Source organism: Saccoglossus kowalevskii, chromosome 11 (genome assembly GCF_978046115.1).
Source record: "Saccoglossus kowalevskii chromosome 11, keSacKowa6.1, whole genome shotgun sequence".
Classification (NCBI taxonomy): Eukaryota; Metazoa; Hemichordata; class Enteropneusta; family Harrimaniidae; genus Saccoglossus; species Saccoglossus kowalevskii.
This window is the reverse complement of record NC_140651.1, coordinates 25,045,997-25,051,996: the sequence shown is the minus strand read 5'-3', so window position 1 is coordinate 25,051,996 and position 6,000 is coordinate 25,045,997. Positions and strand designations below refer to the sequence as shown.

The 6,000-nt window shown below is 35.2% G+C and overlaps 1 long non-coding RNA gene across 1 annotated transcript; it reads right to left on the bottom strand.

Moving 5' to 3' along the window:
- Positions 1 to 2,667: 2,667 nt before the first annotated feature.
- LOC146736568 (uncharacterized) lies at positions 2,668 to 5,595 on the bottom strand. The gene is made up of 2 exons (XR_014930951.1): positions 5,483 to 5,595; positions 2,668 to 2,916 (listed from the first exon to the last, which is right to left on the bottom strand). It is a non-coding gene; the product is annotated as an uncharacterized LOC146736568 (long non-coding RNA).
- Positions 5,596 to 6,000: the final 405 nt, after the last annotated feature.

Genomic DNA, 6,000 nt, shown 5'->3' with positions numbered 1-6,000 from the left:
CAACGCTTGTCTCTCTGTTTTATAGTTTTCACAAATTGTAGTACAGCGCATTTCAATTTCAATGTATGGCATTCTCTGTGATCAATTTTAATTATTTGATTTTTATTTCTGACTATTTCTACCTGTAAATTATGTGAGCTGAGCACTTTAGTTTTGGCATTAGACCAATCGCTTCTCAGTTGTTTCTATGTTAATTTTTGTTATTGTGATAGCCCTTGCCATGCACAAGTGCAGAACTGATGACGGTATAACATACTGCAGAACTGATGACGGTATAACGTACTGCAGAACTGATGACGGTATAACGTACTGCAGAACTGATGACGGTATAACATACTGCAGAACTGATGACGGTATAACGTACTGCAGAACTGATGACGGTATAACGTACTGCAGAACTGATGACGGTATAACGTACTGTTTTGTTAAAATTTTAACAACACGACACAGTGAAACATAGAATATTGTATGGAATAAGAGTGAATATGTTATTATGATTAGCAATTTTAGGTAAACAGGCATTTTAAAAAGTTATTCAATTTTTACTCATTTTCGAGTCTCACTTTTTTGTGAACATAATTGTATGCAACTATTGTGTCTGTTACAAGAACTTTACAAATGTTTTTGAAAATGATACATTTGAAAAGCTACATTTTATTCAATTTTAGTTATGTTTACTTTCATTTTTATTCATGGTTTGGTCATTAAAAATAGTTGCCATACCAAAATAATCACAATTAATTGATTAAGCGATTCAATAGTTTCATAATCAAAGTCCCAAAAAAAAAAAAAAAAATTCACAAAAAGCTCACAGGGCAAAAACACCACTACATGATACCTGGATGCGTATATTATACTTGATATATATAAAGAAAATAATAATGGCAACCAGGCATTTGATATTAAAGTTATGAGTTGTACTTTTATTATGTTCTCCATTCGATTCAGGCAGTTCAACACTTTTTTGGTCCTACATTTTATTGCATGTATATTTTATCTAAACAATGAACACCCACCTCACCCCACCCCACCCCTGTAGAAAAAAAAATTTAAATGGCCTTCGACATTATAATATCTACCAGTAAATCCATTTAAGTAGTTTTATGTATTATATTGTGGGGAGTCTATTCTGCAGGTAGTTCAGCTATGTAATTGCTTACCATGCCTGCAAATATATAACTACATTGTACATGTATCATTAAAGGGCGGTGGTCGTCAAGTAGCGCATTACACACATTGCTATGAGTCCCATTTTGAATAGAACATAGTACCATGACCACCACCCTTTAACCTTTTCACCACCGGACTTTCTTGCCTAACATTTTTGGCGAAAAGGTTAATCAAAGCATTTCAAAAGATGGCAGTTTGTCACGCTTACTATTAAAGAACAATTTAGGATTACCTGCACCCAAAATACCTTTAATGTGAACAGTGATATTATAACAATAAAGGAAATGACACTGTGGTATTAATGTACCAGTACTTTTTGTAACAGACAGGAACATTAAGTTTTAAGTGTTCACAGGCAAGAACTTGGTATTTAAAACATTTACTAGCTTCAGGGGCATGTGATGTTTTCGTCACAGTACATCATCACATCCACCATTTTATCATCCTGTAGTGAAGTTATATATTCACAGAGTTAAGTATAAATAAATATCTCAACTTTACATCAAAAATAAATGCCGTAACTTGCTTACGTTTTATGGTGGAACTGCTAAAATGGAATAATTATGCAAATTAGATAGTTAATTTGCACAGAAGTTAAGTAAACAAGACATGACATGTCATGTCATAGCCCCCGCTCAGAAAAAAATTTAAAAACTTATATTGAACTTAGTTTGTGTCAGAGTGAATTAATTCATTATGAGCTGTATTAAAATTCTGTTATTAAATGTTCAGAATTGATGTGTTACAATTTTAGGGGGTGGGGTAAAAATTTATTCATTTGGCTTTTCTGAGACAATTTATAACTTGTTAAACATATAATGCGATGTGCACTTGTAAACAATTATTACCTGTCCCTGTACCAACTTTGAACAAAACTGGATGACATATCTGAGAAAAAGCTGTTAACAGCTAGAAAAAGCTTGTTTTTTTTAGATTTTTGAGGGAAAAAATGGCCTCCAAGTCGTAAAACTTTATCCAATCAAACAGGGCATGAATGACACTGAAAGTTGCAACATATAATTTGTCCAGTTTTTGGTTTGGATGTAAATTGGCAAACATGATTTCTATGGCATTCTCAGCAAGAACACCAGAGAGCAACAAACAAGTACAACAGGTAAAATGACATGCAAGTATGCAAATCAGATCTGCAAATATGTTGAAGAGTCAGTGTTGTGTCTGTTTGGATAAACTTCTTTGTACAACTGTATTCCTAATACAAGAACACCGTCAATCACAGAACTGTTCCAGCGAAAAACTTCTGATATTTCAAACAGTAACAGAGCAAAGATACCGTTTGTCATACAAGTACTAGCACCAGATGAGGAACTGAGAAACTGCAATGATCCTTGGTGTACATTACCTGTGTCAACAACTTTACTTCCCATGTACTTCATGTACAGATCTACATGTAGTTTGTGGCCCTGAATTAGTTTCAATATCTCTAAATAAGGACAAGAGTACTTCTCATATGACAATGATACAAATAAAGTGCAAGAATCAAGAAAAAATATTATCAAGTTTTTATTATCATACATTAATATTAACAAATCATGTGAAATTGAACTTTTATGTACAGAGAAACACATATTTATGCTTTGGTTGACAGCACTTCTCAAAAAAAAAAAAAGACGACCTGCAAAACTTTATACAATTGTCAGACATGCAGCGAATAGTATGCTTTTGTAATACATTGTATATGCAGTTTCAGTGGCTTTGCTTTCCGAGAAAAAAATTCTGGCTCTGCACCTGAAAAAAACAAAAAAACATTTAGTCAAAAGTAAGCAGAGATTGTAGCATATATGCTCCCATTAGCTGTTAAATTTAATTAAAAAAGATATTTTCGTACCGTCTTTTCAGTACGAAAATATATTACTTAATATATTTATACCAGCCAGAAAGAAATTGCAAGTTTTCACTGAGCAATTAGGAATATACATGGACAACAATTGATGCATTTCAAGTAATATACTGTTTGAAAGGCTGCAAGATGTAATGAAGTAGCGAAGTAGCGAAGTAGTCTGACTGGCTGGGAAACTGCACAGTACATGCAAAAATGTATGCTCATGATATATGAGCAGCTCCACCAAATATAAAAATATTCTTTCCATAGTTATGACTCTAATGTGAATGTGATTTTCCACTCCTTAGCAATAGTAGTTAGAGTATTGTATTGTACTGTATCGTACAAGTTTATTGTGATTCAATGTGTTTGTAATATTATTTAGCTTTATTTAGCATTCTGTTTAGTTGGTTAACTTTACTGTATCTTAATGTAGTTCATTTTATTTTTATACGACCATAGAACAACTCACTGTAGTTTGTTTTAATGTTGAATAAAAATTAAAATCAGTCACTGTATAGTGGTGACGTATTGCGCAAAATTGTTGCAAGGACAATACTTTTCTCGATTTGCGTGTCGTCGTGCGTCGATAAAAAATGCATGGAATAGTCGGCAGTATCGATCAAGTTCGTCTAGTGTGACATTCGTGGCTGGCGACAAGATGCCGTCTAATCGTTTAAATAGGCGTCAAGGAGGAGTGAAAAGCCCTAATTTGGTGCTACAATAGACGTCATGGAATGTTGGAAAATTACAGTCAATCAAAAAAACTGTTCACACAACAACAAATATTCACTATATTCATTATGCATTATTTTTTTGTTGGTAGCACGGTACGGTAGCTTACTTGTTTTCGAAGTGTTGTAATTGTTGATTAGTACTCAGTAGTGATTATATTAACGTACAAAAAATAAATTCGTTGAATTGTTATGAAATGCAAGTAAAATTCAACTTAGTTTTATCGTAAGCAAATGTTTTCGGTTACATGTTAACACTCGATGAGACAATATCCGCCATGTTATCCATGCCCACGACGCGTGTTTATAATGACCAGATTGGTCAAGTCGCTAATCAACCAATCAAAATGCTGGATGGTGCCCATGTGCTCAAATTACCATAAAGCATTTAAATATGACAGTTCAGCGACCTCATGGTGAAAGCAACACGAAAGACCAGATTTACCGATGTTTTAGTGCGATCTTTTGGCTTCGTTTCTCATGGGGAAAAAGGCAGGATTTTTTTAATCGGATTTAGAAAAATAAATAAACGTACCGTCCCAAATAAAAATGTGCCGGATGGAATTTTTCTGTGGAAAAAATAAACGTACCGGTACGTTTATATTGGGACATTTAGACCTCATGGTGAAAGCAACACGAAAGACCAGATTTACAGATGTTTTAGTGCGATCTTTTGGCTTCGTTTCTCATGGGGAAAAAGGCAGGATTTTTTTAATCGGATTTAGAAAAATAAATAAACGTACCGTCCCAAATAAAAATGTGCCGGATGGAATTTTTCTGTGGAAAAAATAAACGTACCGGTACGTTTATATTGGGACATTTAGACCTCATGGTGAAAGCAACACGAAAGACCAGATTTACCGATGTTTTAGTGCGATCTTTTGGCTTCGTTTCTCATGGGGAAAAAGGCAGGATTTTTTTAATCGGATTTAGAAAAATAAATAAACGTACCGTCCCAAATAAAAATGTGCCGGATGGAATTTTTCTGTGGAAAAAATAAACGTACCGGTACGTTTATATTGGGACATTTAGACCTCATGGTGAAAGCAACACGAAAGACCAGATTTACCGATGTTTTAGTGCGATCTTTTGGCTTCGTTTCTCATGGGGAAAAAGGCAGGATTTTTTTAATCGGATTTAGAAAAATAAATAAACGTACCGTCCCAAATAGAAATGTGCCGGATGGAATTTTTCTGTGGAAAAAATAAACGTACCGGTACGTTTATATTGGGACATTTAGCGTTGTGGGCAAGCTCTCCTGAGTAGCGACATATTTTTAACTTCGCCTATTGCGTGATCAGTGGATTACGTAAATAAACCAACACTTTCAATGAGTACATGCCGACCCAACTAAACTTGTTTATGGCTGTTTATGAACAGCGAGGACGCATCTCATAGAACAATAGCTGTGGAAATCATAAACAAATGTAAATGTTGCGGAAATCAAGCATGGCGATAATGATTTTGAGCGAGGCAGAGTCTGGCAAGCGTCTCAGAGCAGCATTGCGCCGACACCACCACGACGTTTGAATCCCGGTGAGAGCACTGCAAACCTCTTAAGTCACGAGGTAAACTTTCAATTTACACAATACATAATCAGTTCCTACAACCATAATAAAAAGGCAGTTTTTCTGGCGAAACTCTCGCCAGGTTAGCAATAGTTTCTCACGATCACCAAACCGGAGACACAAACGATAATACAAAGTGTATAAATACCATAACAAGCACAGTTTCTTACCTTTGAAATTGACGAGACACAATTTTGTCCATAGAAGCGTTGCGCAAATAAAGATTCCGGGATACAATATCCTCACAAAATTGACTGATTTCCACCGAGACGAGAACTGCGTAAGCGTCATCAAAACTCGGATTAAACTCGGGTAATTTCGGGAAAAGTCGGATTTTGAAGGAAAAATGTTAATCAAGGAAAAACACAGTGAAACTTTGAAGAATCGAAAAAATAACTTGATGTGCACCATAGCACCATCAATTTCTGTCTCTGTACCAACTCTGAACTTAATTGGATCACACATGTGTGAGAAAAAGCTGGTAACATGAAAATGTGAACGCACATTGCACAGACACAACCCAAATTAAACCCCCCGCCCGGATCCCAGATCCGGCGGGGGCTAAAAATAAAGAAAAATGTTTGTGCACAGTAATTGAATTCAGTAATTAACCCCCTGCTTCCTAAACTAAGAGACATGCACATGAACCAACTATAACCTAGCGAACGCTTACCGATATAATTCACCA